General features: G+C 43.7%; 1 pseudogene; it reads left to right on the top strand.

Annotated features, from left to right (window-relative positions):
* Positions 1 to 5,483: 5,483 nt before the first annotated feature.
* LOC118832731 lies at positions 5,484 to 6,822 on the top strand (annotated as a pseudogene).
* The last annotated feature ends 17,832 nt before the right edge of the window (positions 6,823 to 24,654 follow it).

The raw sequence follows: 24,654 nt of genomic DNA, 5'->3' as shown, positions 1-24,654 counted from the left end.
ACAGGAAGGAGGGAAAGAAAGAAGGGAGGCAGGAGGGGAGGAGGGGAGGAAGGAAGGAAGGAAGGAAGGAAGGAAGGGAGGAAGGAAATATTTATTATGCACTTACCATGTGTCAGGCATTGTGCTAAGCACTTTACAAACATTATCTCATTTAGTCCTCACAACAACCCTGGGAAATAGGGGCTATCATTACCTCCACTGTATAGTTGCAGAAAATGAGGCAGAGATTACATGATTTGCCCAGAGTCACACACCTCATAAGCATCTAAGGCTGCATTTGCACTCAGGTTTTCCTAACAGCAGGCCCCATCTACCATTCCACCTAGCTGAAAAAGGTATGAGAATGGTGAGAATCAAAGGCATTTGGAGGCAGGGTATAAAACAGAGCTGGGGGGAAGCAGGAGGCGCAAGGCGGGCAGGATAAGCAGGAATAGATTATCCTGATCTCGGTTCAAACTAAGCAAAGCTGGGCATCACCTGCAAACTTCGTCGGCATACTGCTTAAACCACTGGCCGTGCTGCTAGAGACATTCTTGGTGGTCTATGACAATCTAGAAAGAGGAATTCAGGAAAGGGAGGTCACTGCTGGGAAAAGAGAGCTTGTTCCTGATGTAACAACACAGGACAGTGAGCCAAAGAGAAAGGAAGTGATACGGGGATGAGATCAGCTTCTGGCCTATGCATTCACTTTGTTTCCTTCCTCCCCTTCCTAGCATTCTTTGTGCCATCTAAGCCTCTTCTTTCTACATCCCAGTTCACCCAATAGAGCTATCAGTCCAAGGAAGACTTTCAAAACTTGAAAAATATCGTGCAAGAAAAAAGATCCTCCAACTCTGAGTTTGAAATGCATTTTCTCCAGCACAATACAAGGCTTCTATCTGCGCAGACAGCTCCAAAGGGCTCCAGCCTTGCTACTGGTCCTGGAACCATCTCTGGCCTGCTTCACTGATGTGTGTGTGTGTGCTATGGACAATCGAGGGCACACGCTTTCTCAGGCCTGCTGTTCTACCCTGCAAGCAGGAAGCCAAAGGTTGACTGTTGAGATCAGTCAGACTCAAATGACTGTAAGCAAGGAAGGAGAGAGTGAAGGATCAAGGGGTGCATCTCAAGGTGCTCCCTTGTCTTTAGAGTTCATTTTAGGAGTGGGTCACAAAGTAGTGATTTCTTAATAGTAAGTAAATGTGATAAATAGTATCATAGAATGACAGACTTAGAAAAGACCTCAGAAGCCATCTAATTCTAACCATACATTCCCGCAACAACATACTCATTCAATGGCTATCCAGTCGCAGCTCGAAGACCTCCAGTTAGGCAGAACCCAGCATCCCTTGAGGGAGACCATTCCCCTCCAGCGGTCATCATTGTTAGGAACCTCCATGTTCCTGTCTACAACATCTCTCCCTCCCTTCCCACCCCCAAGTCTCCCATGAACAAAGTTCATTCCCTTTGGCTTGCTACAATTAGCAAGTTGGGAGCCCCCTACACCTCTAGCAGTAGTGTGAGTGCTATAAATTATGCCAAATGATGAAGCCAGCTGTCAATTAAGCAGCATAATACCAAAGTGAACATCTTTGGCAACTTCAGCAATGTGTCGAGGAGGCAGGAAAGGCAGCCTGAGGTTGTGGGTGACAAGATCTGGGGTCAAATACTGCATCTCCCATGATGTGAGTGAGCCTGAGGAGGGCCCTTAGCCTTTCTGGGCCTCAGGCCAATGCCCCACCTGCCCTGACAGGTCATTAGGGCTCCTGGCCCAGGAAGGAAGCCTCCACAGACCCTGGACTTCACTCCAAGTGGGTCAGTTCCTCTCCTCTCATCTGGCAGCTCTTTCACAGCACAGCATCTTGGCATTAGAGTCGGCTCTCACCAAATGCACTTCTTTGTTTTATCACATATATAACAAGAGTGATGATAAGAACGAGAGCTGACATTCCTATGGTACTTTAGGGTTTGCAAGAGGATTCACACGCATTATCTCATTTGTTCCTCAAAATACCCCTATGACGTAGGTACTACTTTTAGCCCCATTTTACAGACAAAGAAACTGAGACTGAAAGAGGTTAAGTGACTTACTTGCACAGGGCCACACAGCCAGTAAGTATCTGAGGTAGGATTCAAACCTAGGTCTTCCTGACTCCAGGCCCAGGGTTCCAGCCATTACTCATCCCCACTGCTCAGCTCCCCAACCAGAGTACAAGCTACTTAAAGGCAAGAACTAGGTCACACATTCAACAAATATCTCTTAAGTATCAACTAGATGCAGTTGATTGTGCCACTCTACTCCTATAAGCTTTCTCGTGATGTCTCACCAGCTTCTTTATCAACATGAAGCTTCTCAGCCCCAGTCGGCAGTCCCCACATCCCACTCATTCTGCTCCATCCAGATGATTCACCTTACTCCATCCACCCCAACATTTTGAGTTGTGACTTAAGCCTTGCAACCAAAGGCAGGAACATCAGAGGAAAGGCCATGATGAAATGGAACCTAGGACCAGAAATTCTGCTGCCATTCTGGGGAGTGGAAGGAACTTGAGATGGAGGTAGATAATTCTGAGGAAGTAGATTAGAAAGGTCTTGAAAACAATTGGGGAAAGATTAGGGAGAAGTCAAAGATGACACTCAGAATCCTCTCTTTAAAGAAGGTAATTTTGAATATTATGTATCAATAAGCAATTTCCCAACATCCTAGTAGGCTAAAGCTAGAAGGAACCTCAAAGACCACCTAATCCAATTTCTGTATTTTACAGATCAGGAAACAGAGGCCCAGAAAGACTGGATTTGGGGAAATAAGTTCTGTTTTATCATACCGAGAAAAAGATAAGGGTGAGACAACCAGCTAGCCATACGTCATGTTCGGAGCATCGGATGAGTCTCATGCCCTAGAACACCACTAGGGTCAAAGAAACATTCCAGTTAACAATGGAAGAAATAATCTACTTCCAAGTCTAGCTTCCAAACTCTGTAGATGGTCAAGAATCAGTAAAGCCAACTCGTTCTGCAAGTGTGACTTTCTCTCCTGCCCATATACCTTCACCTCTCAGAACGCTGTCAACCAGCCAGAAGAATATAAAACTTAGAGCCTCCCTAACGTGTATGCATACTATGTCAGTTGAATAAAGATGGCAAGGGGGAACTACTGAAATGTCAGTGGCTTTTCGGATTTAATTATACTGGAATTAATGGCATGAACAGTGGCAACTTGCATCATCAGGGTCAGGGTGATTATTTCCAAAAGAGTTTTAATACAATCTTCTACATGGTTCCTCATTTCTGGCTGTATCAAATCTAAACTCTTCTGCCTGGATTGTTTTCCAGGTATAGGACAGCTATTTTCATCTTCTACCGCAAAAGAAATGCTTAAAGCACAAAAGATTCGTAAGCACAATAATTCAAAGAAAAAAAAAGTAACTAATTTCCATACTACACTCTTCTGGGAGGTGGGCCATTAAAACATGAAACACTTTATGGGACTGTTGGAGAGGCACTTCACTTTCAACTCAGAGTTGAACTGCCCAAGCAATTCACTGAGGTCCATATCTTCCAGCCGGCCAGGTGCATGTGGATCATCCACCCATAGGTGGACATCTTCTTGGGATCTCTGTCCCAAGATCCAAGAGTTCCTGACCTCTTGGCTTCACAAGGTTATTGTCCCAGCTAGGAAGATCAGTCTCAGCATCACTGTTTACTCACCAGTGCTCAAGGAAAGAACAGAAGAGTACGCCATGGCCTTGGGCCTAGGCTCAGGTAGTGACAGGTTCACCTAGACAAGCCCACACTCTTACTGATACATGCTAATAACTGCCGTAGTAGCTGGGGGGAGGGGAGAGAAATGCCCACCTTTGCCACAGAGGAAATCCAAGAGAGAGCTGTTAGAATCCCAAGGTATATGTTTGGAAGAAAAAGAGAAAAGAAAGCAGAAGCTGGCTCTCCCTTCAAGTCCATTGAGTATGATGCTCTTCTTGCTCAGTGATCACTCCTCCTTGACACAGTACCCCAGCATGGCATTTGGATACCAGTCAGATTCCCAAGGCTCACCAGATGTGGCTAGAACATGGGCACAAGCTCAGCTCTCCATGGGAAGTGGCCCAACCAGAACACATGCCAAAAAAGTGGTCAGGGCACAGTGGGTCACCAGGGTTGGGGAACCCGCAGCCTCAAGGCCACATGTGGCCCTCTAGGTCCTCATGTATGACCCTTTTACTCGGTCCAAGCTTCACAGAGCGAATCCTTTTATTAAGGCGATTTGTTCTATGAAGTTTGGATTCGGTCAAAGGGTCACACGTGAGGACGTAGAGGGCCACATGTGGCCTTCAGGCCACAGTTTCCTCACCCATGGTCTAGGCTTTCTGTAATCTGCTCTCACCTATACTAGTCAACTTGGTTTCCCACTTGTGAAAAGTCAAACCAATCCCTCTCTGGCCCACAAATATACCATGCTTATTCTCAGATTTGAGCTTTTACTCACCTGCCCATCCGTCAAGCCCAGCTTCAATATTACCTCCTCCATTGAGCCTTTCCTAATAATATCAACTTTTGTTGACCTCCCTTTCCCTGAACTCTCATAGTATTTTAGAGTCTCTAGTATATTACGCAATTCAGCACTTACGCTTCAGTCTTTCCATGGATCCATGTGGGGACTTTCTCTAATGATGGAAATCATGACATCTTAATGCTGTAAAATTCTTGCCCATGCCTCATATAAATTTTCTCTAGAAGACATAAGAAAGTTAGAGTCCAATGGAAGGACATCTCACAGCGACTCCTTGGAGAAGCAAATAAAGGGGGTTGGTGAGGTTGGCCCAAAACCAAGAAGCAAAACATCAGAGGGACACCTCTGACATTGGTCACCTACACTTCATAATGAGCACCAGGGAGACAATCAAATAACTGCAGCTGATCCGCTAATATCTATTGTAGAGAAAGAGAAAAATCGTATGAAAAATTGAGTAAGGCCTTCTCAAACAGGTTGGTATGTGCCTTACTGCAATGACTTCGATGCAAAGGTAGACAGACCAAGAAAAAGATACTGGAAAATCGAATTTGGGACCAAGAAATAAAAGAGGCCAAAGGCCTATAAGTCTCTCCTGCTGTGATGCTTTGTATTTCTTGCTGCTGTTCTATTAGGCATCATGATACAATGACAAGAATGCTAGATTGGGAGTCAGAGGACCTGGGTTCAGATCCTGGCTATGTCACTGACTGGGCCAGTGTCCTCCCTGATCTGGGCCTCAGTGTAGAACAAGGACATTGGATTGGATGATCTCAAAAGTCCCTTTTGGGGAACTTTCCAGAAAAGTCGGCGAGAAGCGGAGGGCAGTAGCTGCGGCTGCCCGAGCTCCGCGCACAAGAACTCGCGCCCCCCTCCCCCAATCCTCTCTTTCTTCCACTCGCTCCCCTAACATCCCAACCGGCTCCTGGGTGGTCCCCCCTCACCCCATCCTGGACGTGAGCATTTTGTCACTGGGCATACCGTGAGCGTCGCTCCCCGGCTATAAAAAATGGTGAAGGAAACGACTTACTACGATGTTTTGGGGGTAAAACCCAAGCCTCCCAGGAAGAACTAAAAAAGGCATATAGAAAACTAGCCTTAAAATATCACCCAGATAAGAACCCAAATGAAGGAGAAAAGTTCAAGCAGATTTCTCAAGCTTACGAAGTACTTTCTGATGCAAAGAAAAGAGATTTATATGACAAAGGTGGAGAACAAGCCATCAAAGAGGGTGGTTCTGGTGGTGGCTTTGGTTCTCCAATGGATATCTTTGATATGTTTTTTGGAGGAGGTGGAAGAATGCAAAGGGAACGGAGAGGCAAAAATGTCGTTCATCAGTTGTCGGAAGATTTGTATAATGGTGCAACGAGAAAACTGGCTTTGCAAAAGAATGTAATTTGTGATAAGGATGGGGTGGTAAGAAAGGAGCTGCAGAATGCTATCCCAATTGCAGAGGTACTGGAATGCAAATAAGAATTCATCAGATAGGACCTGGAATGGTTCAGCAAATTCAATCAGTTTGCATGGAATGCCAAGGGCATGGGGAACAAATCAGTCCTAAAGATAGATGTAAAAGCTGTAGTGGAAGGAAAATAGTTCGAGAGAAGAAGATTCTGGAGGTTCATATTGACAAGGGCATGAAAGATGGTCAGAAGATAACATTCCATGGTGAAGGTGACCAGGAGCCAGGACTTGAGCCAGGGGATATTATCATTGTTTTGGATCAGAAGGACAATGCTATCTTTACACGAGGTGGTGAGGACCTTTTCACCTGTATGGATATCCAGTTGGTTGAAGCCTTGTGTGGCTTTCAGAAGCCAATAACAACTCTGGATAATAGAACTATAGTCATTACTTTTCATCCTGGTCAGATAGTTAAACATGAAGATATCAAATGTTGTGCTGAATGAAGGTATGCCCATTTATCGCCGACCTGATGAGAAAGGAATTCTAATAATTGAATTTAAGGTAAACTTCCCAGAGAATGGCTTTCTTTCATCAGACAAGCTATCTTTGCTGAAAAAATTGCTGCCTGAAAGAAAGGAAGTAGAGGAGACAGAAGATATGGATCAGGTAGAACTGGTGGACTTTGACCCATCTCAAGAAAGAAGACGCCATTACAGTGGAGAAGCTTATGAGGATGATGAGCATCATCCCAGAGGTGGGGTTCAGTGTCAAACCTCTTAATGGGGGGGCCAGTGATACTCTTCATTGTAATGCTGGCTTTTGTATGCAATAGTGAATGAGTGAAGGACTACAATCAATCTTAACACACTCACTACTAGCTATTGTTTTTGTTGTAATATTCAACTATAGTTGTGTTTTAAAAAGTTAATAAAATCGGTAATATAAAACGCTGACTTTGCAATTTATGATGTTCAGTGTGCAAGATAGTTAATTATTTCCTTCTGGTAAAGAACCCCCTAAGCATTTTTTTCATGACTTGTACTTTTTGTTTCAATGTGTATATGCAGTGGCTTAGACAGGTTTGATTTTTGGTTGACTAAATGTACACAAGCATTTATAATTGTTAAGCTCTGAAATTAAAATTTTGTACTGAAAAAAAAAAGTCCCTTTTGGTTCTAAATCTCTGGTCTCGCCATCCAAGAGACTATAAGCCCCTGAAGGACAGGAACTGTGCAAAAGTCTTGGCCCCTCACAGCACCTGGAACACTGCTAAGAACGTTCTATATACCAGATGCCGCTGAGACGCTCCTACACAGGAAAAAATGGAGTTTTCTTCAAGAAGCTGACAAGACATATTTTGTAAACACAGAGATTTGCATCCATACACATTCATCAGGAGGGTGGATAGATAATGATACAGTCTGCATGGTGAGGGAAGTACTCACTAAAGACATGATTTTAAGCATGATTTTCAATTATAGCAGGGCTATAGTTTTAGCAAAGAGGATGAGGAGGCTGCACTGGGCATGTGCCAGGCACTGTGCCAAGCACTGGAGATACAAAGAAAGGCAAAGTACAGTCCCTGCCCTCGAGAAGCTCACAGTCTGAAAACACCTATGTACAAGCATGCTCTCTAGAGACTTGATTGGGAATAATCACCAGAGGGAAGGCACTAGAATTAACAGGGATTTGGAAAAGCTTCCTGTAGAAGGCAGGATTTTCAGTGGGCCTTCAAGAAAGGCAGAACTATCAGGAGGCAGAGAGGAAGAAGAAGAGCATCCTAGGCCTGGGGGACAGCCTAGAGGCCACAAGGAGGCCTGCGTCACTGGACTGAAGAGTATGTGGGGGGGCAGGTGGGGCGGAGGTGGCGAGGAAGGCTATAAGGCCTAAGAATGCTGGGGTGGGGAGTTAGGTCATGAAAGGCTTTGAGCACTGGAGGATTTTCCATTTGCTCTCAGGGGTGATAAGGAGCCACTGGCGTTTACTGCATAGCAGGTAACATGGGCAGACCTGCACTTTAGGAATGTCACTTTAATGACTAAGTGAAAAATGGACTGGAGTGGGGAGACACAGTGTCTGGCAATGTCAGCAGAGACACAGGTGCATATGTGACAAAGGAACAAAATCCAATTCAACAAACTCTGAAGAACCTACTATGTGCAAAGCCTTCTTCTAGGTTCTGGGGAACACAATGATGCAAGATCACATAGTACTTACTTATGCTCAAAGAAAGGCAAGAAAAACCAAGGACTGCACTCAAGCAAGTATTTTCCAAGGTACAATATGATAAAGAGACAGAGAGAGATAGATAGATGATATAAAGTTTACTAAGGACCTACTGTGTGCACAGTACTGTGGTAGGTGGGAGAGGGTAGCAGGAAAATAAAGAAAATTTAGAGAAGAACTGTTCCTGCCCTCAACAAGCTCACAGTCTAATAGATCAGAGGAAAAATAAGATATATTTACTTCTATTTTTTAAATAACACTGCTGCATTTTCCCCCCCAAAATTATATATGTCTTCTTCATTCTCATGCTGAAAGAACACTGGATTCAGGGTAAGGAAGAACTAGGCTCAAATTCTGCCCCAAATTACATAGCCTCTCAAAGCCTCAGTTTCTCCAGTGGTAAAATGAAGATAGCAACCTTTGGCATACACACCTTATCCTCAGGGCTGGTATGAGGAAAGCTAGCTTAACCCTTAAAGTGCTTAAAAAAAGTGAGCGATTCTTCTTGTCGTTGCTCACTGCCATGAGGCTGCCCCACACCCAGCCTTGCTAGCCTGCCATGCTTGGTTTGCTTCAACAAGCACCAAGGTTAGAAAACATTAAGCTGGAAGCACTTGGGCAAAAGGTCGAAGGGAAGCACAGCGGCAGAAACAAAAAAGGCCAAGCAGAGGACCAAGTCCTTCCCCAGCCTGGAGGGTTTCTGTCCCCTGATCCTTCAGAGAAAAGGGGGGACAAGAGGAAGACAGCTCCAAAGAGCACAGGAAGAGGGAGATTTTAAGAGGACGAAAACAGAGAAGGAACTTCCAACCCAATGGCAGCAGCCTTGGTATTAAAGAGCAGAGCAGCCGGCCCCAGAGCCAAAGCCAACCTGAGACAAAAACTCTCCAAGGTTCCTTCTAGCTCTGCCTTCCTTCCACTCCCTGAGGTTGGTGTCCCTTTACCTCAATACCCTGTTAGGCCTGTACTAATTGTGTGGCTGCCAGTTCTGAGCCCCGGAGCTCAGGGCCCACCTTGATGGCTGAAGCTATGGATGCAGGACTAGAAACAAGGTCTCCTGACAGACCCGGGCTCATTTTTCTCCCTCACAATACTTTACTATCATTTTATTTCCCTAACCAAAGATGCTGTTATTTCCAAAGAAGAAATCAATTTTTTAAAGTCTGAAAATGAAAGGGAGTAAAAATTTCTACTAGTGATTAAAGAGGCAGATCAGTATAGAAATACATATATAGCACACACACACATACATATGCATATACATATATTCATACATCTACATATATATACACATGTACACACATAGTTTTTTTATGCTTCTTATGCAATGGTTCATTAGAAACGATCCAATTCAGACAGTGCCATTTTTAATGGAGTAACATTTTCACACTTCAACGGATCCGTGATCTTGCCAATGCAGGGTTTCACTTCAGCAGGTCACAACCCACCCATACCTTCACAGAGAACACAGCTTTCATTCCAGTCCTACTGTAAAAACCCAGAGAAGATCTCCTTATCACTCTGGGGGCCTTCTTCTAACCCTTGGCATCACAAGGGCACCAATGGCAGGCCATCAGTTATCCAATCCAATAAAGGACTAGCCTATCTCTTCTTCTAGTTCTTCATCTCTCTTCTTCAATAACATACTTTATGCCACTTTTGCTACACAATTCTGCACTGGTCATCTGGCTGCAGCCAATTCTCACATACCCATGATTCTTCACTGTCATGTGGTTGACCTGTATCTTTCATTCTTTGGATACTGTCAGACCCTGACTGCCAGTCATATGTCATTACAGAAAAAATATTGGTGTTTAAAAGATGAGCTTTTGTTTGAATGAAACATTTATAATCATTAAAAGTGCAATGTAATTTCCCAGAAGTTCACATCCCTCCTCCAATTGGATCGTGGGCCAAAGTTCACTGTCCATCCGCAGCGGTTGTCTGTCCAAGTGCATGCTGCAGCCCAGACAACAGGGATTCTTCATCCACTTGGCTCTTTCTGCTTTGGGAGGCTCTGCAGTGTTCCGGGACTTGATGAAATCAGCACAAGGGCATTTACAAACAGGAGCATGTCCAGTGCCAGCCGCAGACACCTCTGGGGAGCAGGCAAAGTCTCCATGCCTTATGCCTCATTTGATAAATACAATCAGAGCATTGTGAAACAAAGTTGTCTCCGTCAGTGTGTCTTTCAGTGAATCCTAGAGCATTTTCACATGCATGGGAGACTCCTTGTTGGAGAAAGGCCTGTGTAGCTCCCTGTCTTTAGCTCTCCCTGGGCAAATGCTTTATTATGGCCAACAAACAATAAGTACGTGGGACCTTATATTGGCTGCACCTTGCAGTAAATTGTGTGACTGTAAAACTGGCAAAAATATAATTTAAATGGATCACTTAAGTAAGAGAAGCCCCCCTCCCCAGATTTGCTGCCTGTCTCAGAAAAGCAAAGTACTGAGAGAGGAGAGCTTAAAAAGAGTAAAAATTTATCTTGTTCACTGTAAAATGAAAAATGCTATGAGACCTGCATCAGAGAATATTTTAGAGAACATTCAAACCTTTTCCCCCATTTCTTAAATTTAACTAGCTAAAATTCTATTTTAAAGTACTATACTATTTAACCTTTCAAAAGGAACAATTTGCCTAGAACATGTGCATTTCATCCTAAAGATGGTTTAGTCGTTTTCTAGAGAGCAGAATTTTTCTATCATGTGCTTAGTAAAAGCACAAATTATAGCAAATTCATTTCAGGCATGACAGTCTAGAGGCAACTCTTCACCCTAGGAAGAATGAAGTAGAAGCCAAAACCAGAACCATAACTATAGATTTTGGCGACCAGGGCATTTGCCACAAAATGCTCTTGAGCCAAACAACATGACAAGTATTCTCAAATCAACTTTTAAAGACAAACTGAGGCAAGGTGTAGAGTCTTTGGACCTTGGGACACGAGGCTCCATGAGGACAGAGATTCTGAGATGCTACCTTTTGGGGGAAAGAGAGAGAACCTGGGATATGAACAGCTTAAGTGGACATAGACCATGAGACATCTTCAAGCCACCTCTAGACAGGTGATTTTTAGGGGAAGGAGCAGGGTGAGACTGAGCCTAGCCTGAGCTCATCTAGGATGTAGCTGTTAGAAAGACGATATCTGGTAACTCCCTACTGCTTACTGGGGCTTAGATCCACTTGATTGTACCCATCGCCTGAGGACAAATGCTGTCAGTACCTTCTAAATTTCAGCACCCTGGAGTGAAGTTCCCAATCCCCCACTCTGGTACAACTTGGACTGCAATCCTGTTGTTTCACAATAAGAAGATCATAATAAAAGAACACAGAAAGAAAAATAAAGTTTTTGAAGGAATGCCTGTTAGGATTAAGGTTAGTAAAAAATAAAGACTAAGTTACAAAGGCCAAAGAATTCAGCAGCAAGTATGAGCCAAGTACCCCATGGAGCACTTCTCAAATTCATACTTACCTTAGGGAACTATGATGAGATACTCAAAGACTGTTTTGATTCTGCAACAGGCAGAGAAAATAAACAAGTAGAGAAGGGAGAAGGAAGCAGTCTTTCACAGAACTCTCATTTCTAATCCAACACCAAACTATGTTATTGACAGTATCTGCAGGTTAATTATAAAGTCAGTTAGTGATGACAGTAAGAATGTTGGCACAGCTTCCATCCCAACAGATACCGTCCAAGACCCAGGCTTCACTGATGCTAGCTAACTCAGGAATACTAAGACATGTCACGAAAATAAAGAGAGAATGTCTGATATTGAGAGAAAGCTTAATGTCAAGTGCTAGGAAAAATGTTCCAGACTGTTGCAGATGTTCTCAGATCAAACACTATTTCTCTGAAAAACTGTAGGATATTCAACTGACAGAGGAAGCATCAAACCCAGAGGGAGAGTTCAATGAGTTTGCTTTTTCATTGAAAAAGAAAGAAAATCACCTAGCCAAGTTTGGGGTTAGTCTCAGTCGTACAGCTTGAAATCTGACAAGTGAAATACTAATGTAAAATCAGATTAATAAGTTATAATTTGAGCTTTTCTAGTACAATGTTACGTATTTCTAAATGACAAAAAGGAAGAAGGCCTTGCAAGAACAGAGCTGGAGGAACCCTTGCACAGCCCCCACTAAGGACACATGGCGAGGGCACCCCAAGCCCAAGGTGTGCTACTTCTAAACCTTTTTCGGTCAATTCCGGCATTTCCCCAGAGCCCAGATTTTGCCGGCCCGAAGCATGAATCCCAAGACACTACAAGCGCCACGTGCCTGGTCATCAGCTGAGCTTACACGAGTTCCAGAGAAAGTACAAAGACCTTTGTCTCATAAGTTAAGCTAAGTCAATGCCAAAGACATTGATGTTGGGGGAGAAGTTTCCTCATCTTGAATTCAATCAGTGGTTGGAGAAAACTTTCATATAGCCAAAAAAAGAAAAGAAAAAACCAGAAGCAATATCCATGACACAGTGGACAAGCCGTTCAAAGACCAATTGCCTGCATTTCTACCTTGCTGTGGATGACTCCAACCTCTGTCCAAGAAGCTCTAAGCAGATACATGCCAACCTGCCAGCCCTATCGTGGCTCTGTGAACAAATAAAGAAAAACTCGAGACGTCAGAGGTGAGCTGTGAGCATGAGCTCCGAGCCCGAACACACAGAAATAGTAGCTAAGGAATGAGAATGAGTGGGAGAAGGAAACTCTAGTCCAATGGAGGGCTCAGACGTGGAGAAAAGAACTGGAACTATCCACTTCATACTTTCCTTAGCGACATGTGATCAGCTACCCAAAGCCTGTTTGGATTCAAGAACAGGCAGAGTAAAGGAGCAAATCGAGTAGGACAACATTTTCACAAAACTCTCATTTGAACCATTACAAGCACTGACAATACATGTACCTGCTTTATAAACTGATGGTAAAACTATCTTATACCATGGTACTATTTGCTAACATATTAACTATAGTTAGCTAGAATGGTCTGGACATCTCCTCTGTGCTTCCCATGCCACCATCACTTCCCATCACCTCCCACAAGAACAGAGGCCAACTGGGCTTCTGAAGGCCCATCCTAGATCAGATTACAAACAAGAACATTTATCTCAGCAAATGGGAAGGGACACAGATGGGGAAAGAGGAAAGGGGTGAGGAAAAAGGAATGGGGGAAGGGGGAAAGGGGAAGGAGGATTTCCCAAACCCTCAACCATTCTTCATCCAAGAAACAAGTGTTAGGTGCCCTGAGCTGCAGAAGGGCAACTTGTTCCAAAGTGGGATAGTTACATCAAACCCTAGCCTAGATTCCAATGTTCCATCCCAGAAGCTCTGCCCTGTGACCTGGAAGTGCAAAATTTCTCCTAGTTTTTTCTGAGGAGTTAGTCCAACCCAAGACCCAAAGGGGCAATGGGATTTTCGCTTTCGCAAGTCCCTGTCTTCTCTTTAAATGGGGGGGGGGGCAGTTAGGAAGAATGGCTTAATTATGCCATTTGTTACCATTTTTATTGACTACAATATCTTCTCTCCCAAATTCACTGTTCATCTCTAGCAATGTGGAAGGGATCTGTGTTTTCTAGAAGGAGCTGCCTGTCAGAATCTGGCTAATACTTGGTCTATGCCATCTGAGATTTATTTGATCATGGTCACATAGCTACTAAGTACAAGGGACAGATTTGAATGTAGATCTTTCTGAGACCAGCTCCAGAGCTTTGCCAAGCTGCCTCTCAAATGATCAAAGAAACCTTCTAGAGAAGAAAACAAACTCTGAAGTCAAAAGTCTTTGGAGTTCTAGTATGGAAGGTGCCACTTCCTGGCTGGGTAACCTTGGACATGCCATTTCACCTCCTTGAACTTTAGTTTCCTCATCTATAAATGAGGATAATACCATTACCTACCTCCCAGGGTTACTGTGAAGCTCAAATGAAATCCTATTTGTAAACTGCTTAGCACAGTGCCCAGCACATAGTAGGTGCTTACTAAATACTTATTCCCTTCCCTACTTTGTAAAACTCCAAGCCACTATATACATATATGTGGGCATATACATATATATATATATATATATATATATATACACACATGCATATATGCCTATCTTCACATATATGTAAATTACTTATTACTGAGTAGGCTGTTGAGTGGCTTAAACCAACTCAGAATGATTAGTAAACTGTAGAGCGAAAAAGTGGAGGACTGGATTGTTGGTTATTAGAAAAGAACAGTTCTAGTGTCTACAAAGATACCAAGCAATCAAGTGAAAATAAGACTTTCTTCAATAAATTCATCCATTCACCAAAACAAGTACTTATGAAGCACCTTCTACTCATATGTCAGGGCCCAGCCAAGCACTAGGGATGCTGAGCCGATGCCAAACAATCCCTGCCCTTGAGGTTCTACTGTAGCTTGCATTTGACTGACTCCATTTATCGGGAAACCAAATAAAGCCTCCTTCCCTAGAATTCCTCAATGTCCCTCATTCCCAGTTCACTGGGGACCCTCCGCACGGCTTCTTCCCCATCGCATTCCTCTCCCAAGCCCAGCCCGTGAGGCTCTCTCTAGACCACAGGCTTCCTCTCCAGTATTTGAGACTGCTTTCATACCATTTTCTTTGGCAGAGATGATTTAGTGGTCACATATGGTCCTTGGCTCATCTGAATATTACGTGTTGATAAAACAAATTGAAAAATGGTCTACATATGTTTCAGGGCCTCAGTGGAACAGGGAGATAGTGCATTATTAGGCTTGGCACTCTGGAGAATGAGATTCAGTCTTTGTTTAGGGAACAATGGGAAATGAATAAGCTCTCCTTCTAACTAACAGGCATTCACACAGCAGCACTGCACACAGGAGACAGGGCAGCGACGTGCCGCAATTGGCCGGGTGATAGCAAAATATTCTTCATCATTAACCCTGATAAACATGGATACGTAGACAGGGAAGGGTGTTAAATGCTAGAACCACTAACAAGCTGGAAACGGTCCCTGACCTTGAGGGCTCTATGATTCCAATGTCTATACAACGTGGATTGTGAGCAAGGGACCCTCAATTTCGTTTCATGACAGTAGTCGTAGCAGCAACGTGGTGTTTTAAGGCTTGCAAAACTCTTCACAAATGCTATATCATTTGATCCTCACAACAGCCCAGGGAGGTGAGTTCTAGTATTATCCCCACTTTACAAATGAAGAAACTGAGGCCAAGACAGGCTTGCCCAGAGTCATAGAGCTCGTAAGAAGTGCCTAAGGCAGGCTCTGAACTAAGGTCTTCCCAATCACAAGGTCAAGGCTCTATGCCACTGCAATAAACATTTACTAGAGAGTGTCTGACCTCAAAGCCAGTTAGACCTGCATTCAAGTCCTGCCTTTGAAACCTACTGACTGTAACCCGTGGCAAGTCACTTAAAGCTCTTAGTATCTCAAGGCAAGAAGTTTCAGAGGAGCCGTTGATCTGCAGTGGTCTAAGGCATTTTCTCCTCAAATAAATCACTGGTCGAGACCTCCCCACCCCAATTATTAAGTGCCTACTATGTGCAAGGCACTCTGCTCGACACAAGGAATCCAGAGACAACAACCATGTACACAGATGAGTGATGCTAAGTAACTTGAGGAGGGAGAGAGCAAGAAGTAGGGGTACAGGACAGGTACAGAGGGATCAGGAAAGGCTACAGTGCACCCAGAGCTGAGCCATGAAGGGACTGTAAGAGGAAAGAGAGCATACCAGGCCTGACAGATGGACTCAGTCAGGACTTTAAATGATTCTTAAATGAGCAAATTATGCTGAAAGGGAATTTTACCTTTTTTCCACTGGGCTGCACTACCTGGGCCTTACCCTGTGCCCCACTATACCACCCTTAGAGCCTTTGGCCTTTCGATCCACCCTGAGGCTGAATTCTCCTATGTGAGTATTATCTTCTCCAAACAGGATAGAAAATCCTCAAAAGCAAAAGCAAGCAAGTACTGGCTAGCTTTTTTGATTTGTATCTCCAGCACATGACACAATGCTTAGCACACAGTAAGTGCTTAATAAGTGCTTCATCCATTCACTCAAAAGAAAACAAAACAAGCTCATCCTCAAATCAGGCATCAACAATTCAAATGTGAAACGACACATGTGTGAACTCCACAGACCTGGAAAAATGAATGTAATTACAAAGGGGTATTCGATAAATAAGACAAAGTTAAGTTGCTCTTCAAAGAACTTCATTTCCACAAGCATGAATTAAATTGTTGCCCATCTTTTGCTGGCAGAAACTCTGAGGTCTCCATATGCATGCAGATGAATGTGGGTATGAAGTAATGTGTGCATTAAGGGTAAATAACATCTCTGAAAAAATGATCGACTCCCTCTTGGATCCTGGAATGTACATTTTTGTGGTGCTTCTCTGCAAACTGGGGTTTTCAATTAATTTCAACTAGGTTGAAGCTAACTCATTTCTCTTCTGAATTACCCAGGAGATACCCTCCTGGCATACGGCTGTGGGAAGAACTCACTATTCCAGGCAAAACCAATTCTGAGTTGATTTTTTGAATGGAAAAAGGCCTGCATTTTCCACTTTATACAATATCCACCCAAAAACTTTGGAACCAATCTGCTTCCTATTTTTATCCTCAAAAATGCTGCTTGGAGTTTGGGAAGAGGCATAGCCAACATGTGGCCAAGTGGTTGAGAAGAAGCCTGTGAGGTCTCAGAGACAGTGGCCTTCACACTTGGAAGCCAGATTGCTTGGGAGCTCAGGGGAGAGTTTATGAAAGCTACAGAACTGCTCTTAAGAGAACTGCAGGCCCTCTCGGCCTCTTGCCTGTTCCAGTTTTCTTGCAGCAACATTTCAGTGAGTTCAGCTGACTCACTGAAGATGGGCCTCTTTAGATTGGTAGGCCACATACTCCTTCTGGAATGCTTCAAGGCTACTGTGCATTGCAAATGAAACAGTGATAGAGCGATAAGTGAACAATTAGTGAGTGCTGGAAATAAAACCGTATACTTAAAACAAAATGCATAATTAAAAGAACTGAACCACAAAGAAGCATAAGTGCGTACAGGAAAATGAGGAGATGGACTAGATGGGGACGACAACAATAAGCCTAAAGGGCAGAAGGAAAATCAAAAGGTAATGAGAAGAAACTTAGCAAAGGGATACAAGAACATCACTGAGTTGGTAGCAACACAGCAACTCGGGGGCACTTCTCCCCTGTGAAACTTCCTCATCCCGGGAATTCCCAGGGGACCTGTCCATCTCCCACATCGTTATACTGAGTTTTCCAGAACTACTACATTAGCCCACGTGGCCTGCAGCTTTCATTTCTGCGTTGCCCAGAGAACAGTAAATCTGAGCCATGTGAGATGACCAGCATTTCCTGCAGTTACTGAGGGAAAATCCCAAATCTCTGGAAACCTGTTCTAGTGACATGGCCTCATTGGCATTTGCCTAATCTGCCCTTTGGGGAGGTTATAGCCAATGCTTTACAGGTAAATGTGGCTTCCTTCTGTAACCAAGAGAATATTTCAATATGCAAATTGATGATCTCAAACTTGCTCTGCTCAAATGGAAGACTGAACTCAGATTCTCAGTGCCTTACCAGAGTTACCTTATCTAACCTCCTTAATAATAAAGAAACGAAGACCCAGAAAGCCTAGATGCCCTGCCCTAGGTCACCCAGGAATAAGCACTGGAGCCAGGATTTTATCCCAGGTGCTCTGATACCAAAGCCAATATTCGTTCCATTGTTCCATATTCCACCTGGATGTCTCATCAACAACACTTCAAACTCAATGCAACTAAAACCAAGTTCATTATCTTTCCCCCTTATATTCTGTCTAGAGTGATACCATTCACCTGGTCTCATGAAAAGAAGGAGAACCAGTAGATGGGCACCCAGGCAGAGTCACTGAGCTTTCTTCCCAAACTGCAACTCTACATACTTCAGTGCTACAATGGTCAGCATCTCACCAGTGCACTTATGCCCTCCAAAAAGTGAGTCACAACACTTCCATTCCTTTTCATCTTGTGAAATTTGTGTTTATGTCTTCCCAGAAATCTACGACATAGGACCCATCCTACCCTCCTAGAGTGTGCTTCTTCTAGGGCTTTGAGGCAATTGGCCTGTCCAGCTGTTGTGCTACAAGACCAGTCCGTTGCTTTTTCTGGTCACAGATCCTCAAAGATTTCTTTTATGCCACATCTTGCATAGAACTTTTTATTGATAATACTTCATTTCCTATTGACATCCACCATGCATCTCTCCACTGCTATGTAGGTCACCCACAATTCTGATTGTTTGGAAATCATGACATTCCAAACTCATAGCCTACGGTATCACCAAAAAGACTTCCATACTGCAAAACATCTGAGATCTCATCAACATGAGCATTCATTTCACCAACGTGAATGGTATCCCATCCTGTGTGATTCTTGTTTATGTCTTCCCATAAATTTGACACAGGAGGTTCACCTAATGTGCTGGGCACCTCCATCACATTCTCTGCACATTGGCTACCACTGGAACATATGAACTGTCCATATTTTATCCCTCCTTCTCACTCTGGGACTAGTGCCATATTTTTTCTCAGCCATACATTTCTCTGATAACATCTTTTACTTAGTTTCTCCTGCATTATTCTTGATTCACAATGGGTCACTGTCTGCTCACAGCTGCCAAGCTAAAGATGGATACTACAGATAGCGGAGTGAAGCTGGAGACCATCCACATGGCCACAGAAATGTCACTAATGGGTCACGCCTGTAGTTGTCTTGGTTCCCCTGAATAGCCCTAACTTCCCTAGACATTAAGCAGGGTGCTTTCTGTCCCACCATGCAATGTTCTGCATAGGAATCCAAGCCCCTGAGAGATTCAGCAGCAAAGCCTCAGGTGTTGAATCCCACTTTGATTTTCAGTTACATATGTCTTACCCACTGAGAACCAACTACCCTTTTCACTGATCAAAGCTTTTCAAGGCTCATGGTCAACATTTTAAACATAAAAGATTGTTTTTTTCTGGGTCTGAAGAAATGAAGGCATGCCTCAGTTTTTGCCCCTTCAAGTTTTTAACATATAGTCCGTTTAGAAGGTCAGATTTCTAGGGGCGTGGTCATTCTATTATCCCAAGTCCACTCACCCCTGTCTCCAGCCTGCCACCACATATATATACACATCTTCATTTTACTCCTCATGTCCACAGAGGTGATGTGCCCAATCACTCTGCTTGGACCATTATTGGAGAATGGAAGGATAAAGGGAGGAAATAGATTCAGCGTATAACTCAGAAAGTTTCCTTCTCTCTGTGTGTACTTCCAAGGTGTTGAGATGGGTTTTGATCAGTAAAGCAGTTCCTTCCCCACTGACTTTAAGCCCATTGGTGGCAGTCACTGACAAGCAGGGTACATAGCACATCATGTCTGGCAACAATTCACACTTCGTTTTTTCCATTAAATAGAAATAGCAAACTGCAGGTGGTTGGTACAGTACAATCGTCAGCCACTTCACGAATAGGAGATGTTCCAAACCTCTTTCATCGGGGCCCCAACTCATCAACCCTAGAGGTTCATAGAATTGGAGCTTCAGAGCATCTCACAGCTGGCTTGCCTACTCCCCCCTATGGCAAGCTCCTTCTGCTAACCCATCCCCAATAGGCATGGACAAGTATGGCTTCCTTAATCTATTACCCACTGATATATAGGCTTTCTGTAATCTGCCTGGTACTAGCAATCAGTAATCTAGCTCTAAGACAAGAAAAACTGCATTATCATTCCCAGTGTATCGGGGACAGGAGTGGGAGGAGGGTGGGAGAACAGTGGGCAAAGCCTTTAAGGAATGGAATCTAAGGTCACTGAAAGAGCCAATAGCAGGATAATAGGATCATGAATCTAGGGTTGGAAAAGGCCTTAAAGGCCTGATTTTACTAGCCCTGGATTTTGCAGATAAGGAAACAGAGGCCCCAGGAGGTTGAGTGACCTCTCTATGCTCATACAAGTAGCAAACATCAGAAATGGAATTTGAACCAAGGTCTTCTGCCTGAGGCTGGACTCTTTCCAAAGGACCAAAATCCAGTTAGTTCAACACCTCTCACCCTACAGAGAAAGAAACTGAGGCCCAAAAAAGGGAAGTGACTTACTCAAGGTCACATGACAGAATCAGATTTTAAGCCCACATCCTCTGAGCCAAACCAAGAGGGTGCCATTACTATTGAAGCAGGCTAGGGAAATGATTGAGCATCAGGATGCCTCATTGGGCTCCATCTTTCTCATCTATAAAACAAGGGGACTCAACAAGATGATTTTAGAGTCCCTACTGGAGCTCTGAAACACATTTAAGCCATAGGATCACACATTGATCATAGGATCATAGATTCAGAGCTAGAAAGGACCTTGGAGGCCCTGTGAGCCAAACTCTTTATTTTATAGATGAGGAAACCCCAAAGAGATTAAGTGACTTGCCCAAGGTCACACAAAGAGCAAGAGTCAGGGCTGGAAAAAATCATTAGGCCAGGAGGCAAGGTATCTGGGTTCCAGTGCCAACTGTCACTGACTTGTGCTATGATTTGGGTCAAATTCCCTAAACTATCTTTGCCTCAGCTTTTGCATAGCCTGTCTGTCTGCCCCAGCTATGGCACTTGGGTGATGTGAGGCCCCACCGACAGGATGCTGTCACTGAAAAGAATGAGTAAAACATCATTATTATCATGAGGCACCAATTTCCAATAGTTGGTCCAAATGCAAGGAGATCACTTGGTCTAATATCATATTTAAATATGAGCAGCACGATGGCCACAGGAACAATGGCAGGCATATTACTGATTCCTTATCTCTGATTAAATGCATATTTTGTCTTCTCTGCATTTGGGAGCATATGTGGACTCCAAATAAACCAAATAAACCACTGGGCCTTGCACCTGATACTCCAAATCCAATTCCAAAACGTGTGCTGAGGTCACTTCCAGGACAGTTGCTGGATGAACCCTAGGAATTCACATCCAATCCAAGGAGACCGTATTATGCACCTTCTGTATGCAAGGTGCTGCGGAAGCAGAAATAAGAACAAAAAGAGTCCCTGGCCTCAAGAAGCTCTCATTCTGCTGGGGGGAGACAATGTTTTCCCAGATCACTATGAACATAATTATGTGAGTTGGGAGCCAGCACAAACCAGCGGCATCTGAGCCAAACACTGATGGGAGCCAAGGACTCCCAGAGGCTGATGTGAGAAGGACCAGTGTAACATGCATGGGGAACACAGAATGTCTACTTTGGGCAATGTGTAAGTGGGGCAGTTTGTCTGGATCACTGTGGGGGGTGGGGGGGACACGGCGTTGCAGGAATCAGCCTGGAAATAGAGGCTGGAGTCTGACCGAAGGTCATTAAATATCAAGCTGAGGAGTTTGTGGTTTATCCTACAGGCACCAGACAGGCTGTTGAGCAGGAGAGGGATACAGTTACATGGGAAGCAGAAGTGGGGGGGGATGACAAAGAAGCCCCTAAGACAGATCCCAATCTAGCTCACGCACATCCTAGTCGCTCAGTTCCTTTAAAGGACTGAGGGATGAGAGCAAGCTTCTAGATGTCATTCTGTTTGGGTAACAGACAAAGAAGGAAAGAGTTGAAGATTTCAGTTTACAACTTGTTTACAGCTTCATTTCATAAGAGGCTTCAATTACACTGAAACACCGATGGTAGCTGAGATTTCTCAAGAAGAGCTATTGTCCTAGGAAGAAAGAAAGGGCTCTAGCAGATGATGCTGGAAGCCACTGACAAAAGGCGTCCCTTGTTTCCAAACTACAGGGTTGGATTTTCTCTCCAGCCTCCAGTTTATAAGCATGGCACTCTGGAACACGTGGCCATGCTCTGAAAGTTCTTCAATATAAGTTTTCTTCTGTGAAGTTCTTGTGACATTTTGGCTAATGGGATCAAAAGGTTCCCTCAGTAATAACAGCAGTCATGCACGTGAAGGTAAGAGAAAATTATGGTCACAGTGATACAAAGTAGGATTTGAACCCAAATCTTCCTGACCCCAAATCCATCACTCTATCTGCCAGACCACCCTGTCTGTCACAGAAGAATAGAACAGAAGCGGTGTACACATCTGGCAAGTCCTCTCAAGGTCAAAACCTGCTTTGCATGATGGGGATATGAAAGCAATCTGGTTTTGTTCATTGATCTTTTCTCCAACATAATAAAAAAGTTAAGAGCATTTTTAAAAATCTATGTACTTCCACAGACTACACGATGCCATTCAAAAGAAGTTGGGTAGCCACGATGTCATGCAAATGAATAACTGTGACTGCCATTTTCTCTGAAAATAGGAGAAGACAGCATTTTCTAGAGCTCTAGGTTCCAGGATGTCTGTGTGTCTGTTGGGTTTTATGTGGTTGGTCTTTTTTAAGTTCAAAATTGTTGGTGTTTAGTATAAATCAGTTGGCAAGTCTTTTCAATCCTACCTACACGATATCTTTCACCTCATCTCTTTTTTTCCAGTCTTACAGCCTCAACCCTGGTTTGAGTCTTCATTACTTGGACTATGGTAAAAGACACAGGGATCTCCCTTCTCCCATTCATCTTCCACACAGCTGTCAATTCATATTCTAAAACACAGATCTGACATCATTCCTCTACTCAAAACCTTTCAGTGGCTCCCTATCGCCTCGAGGGTAAAACATAAAACCCTCAGCCTGGCAGGTAAAGGCTGCCATAATCTGACTCCCACCTACCCTTCTAGGGTAATTTCACATGACTTCCCTGCATAACAGGGAACAAAGCACTCTGTTTCAGTCGAACTGGCCTGCTAGCTCTTCCTTTCAGAGAATATTCCATGCTCCTCTCCGTGACTCTGCACAATTGGTCCCCCAGGTGTGGCTACACTGCCTCTTCCTCTCTACCCCTTAGAATTCCTAGCTTCCACTTTTTGTAGTAACAAAGAACTGCGAACAAAATAGACAGCCACCAATTAGGAAAGAACTAAACAACTTGTGGTACGTGGATGTGATGGAATATTATTGTGTTCCAAGAAACAATAAGCATGATGAACAAAGTGAAGGCTGAGAAGATTTACATGAATTGATGCAAAGGGAAGCAAGCAGAGCTCAGAAAACCAATATACCCAATGGCTACAACTATGTAAATGGAAAGGATAGTCAGAAAGCATTTGACGCTGAATGCTGAAATGATGCCCAAGCTTGGTCCCAAAGAAGAGATGTGACACTTCCCCCCACTCCTCTCCTTTGTAGAGGTCAGAGTCCATGGGTCTAGACAGGGGTGGGGAATCTGTGGGCTCAAGTTTTACAGAACAGTTTTACAATCCAAGTTTTACAGAACAAATCCTTTTATTAAGGGGATTTGTTCTATGAAGTTTGGATTCAGTCAAAGGGCCGTACTTGAGGACCTGGAGAGCCACATGTGTCCTCAAAGCCGCAGGTTCCCCACCTCTGGACTCTAGCATATTGCATATGATGTCAGATTTTTTTCCATGTTTTGCTGAATTATTTTTTCTTTTCTTCCACTTTTTAAAAATAATTCTTTGATATAAGGGATGGTTCTCTGGAAGGAGAAAGGAGAAATGTAGGAGAAAATCTAAGTGATATAAAAATAAAAGTTATTAATGAAATTTATTTTTAAGTAACTGTCACAAGAAGGCATTTAATATATGTTTAAAAATTGATTCCTGCCCCCCCCCCCAAAAAAGAATTCCAAGTATTGTTTTAAGTAACAACTCAGGTGCCATCTTCTCCACAACCCGATCCCTCGCTGCTTTCAGTGACCTGTTCCCTCTTGAAAATACTTTGTATTGCTTTTCCCCTTGTTTGTTTTAACTTACTTGTGGCCATGGTGTATTCCCCTAATAGACTGTAAGTTATCTGAGGGCAGTTCAGTTGTAAAGAGTGTCAGATCTGGAGTCAGGCAGCCTCGATTCAGATTCATACTCCGTCACTTAGTATCCGAGTGACCTTGGGTAGGTCACACAAACTCTGCCTCAGTTTCTACATCATCTAGAAAGTAAGGGGATCAAACCAGATGACCTTGAAGGTCCATTTCAACTCCCAAGCTATGCTCGTAGGAAGAGAGAAAATAGTGTGTTGTGTTTATTTTGGCATTTGGGCCTCAAAGCCTAGAAGATTGAGTTATTCAAATCCTACCTCTGCTACAGATAAGCTACGTGACCTTAGGTAAATCACCTGACATCTCAATGTTCTAGAAGCTGCAGTGAACATGCCAACCCACATTGACAAGGGCAGTTTCCCCGCCCAGGGAGCTGTCTACACTAAAGAAATCTCAGCTCCACGGCTTAGCCCCATCCCTAGTGCCCAGAATAGTGACACTGAATACAACAGATGCTTAGTAAATATTTGCCAAAGTACTGAATTGACTTGATGGGGCCTTCTCTCTCTTAATTCGGGGTGCATGACTGGATATGCATAAGGCCTCTGCATGAGGCGATGGAGAGCTGAACAATCTTAATGTCACATGCTTAGAAATTCAAATGAGGTAAAGGGGGAATCATTGGTCAAATAGCCTGAGCTTCAAAGTTGGTCACAGTGCCACCAAGAGCTGAGGTTGGCCCTTTGTACGCA

The sequence above is a fragment of the Trichosurus vulpecula genome, chromosome X (genome assembly GCF_011100635.1).
Source record: "Trichosurus vulpecula isolate mTriVul1 chromosome X, mTriVul1.pri, whole genome shotgun sequence".
Classification (NCBI taxonomy): Eukaryota; Metazoa; Chordata; class Mammalia; order Diprotodontia; family Phalangeridae; genus Trichosurus; species Trichosurus vulpecula.
The sequence above is the reverse complement of the archived record's forward strand: the minus strand, read 5'-3'. Positions and strand labels throughout refer to the sequence as shown.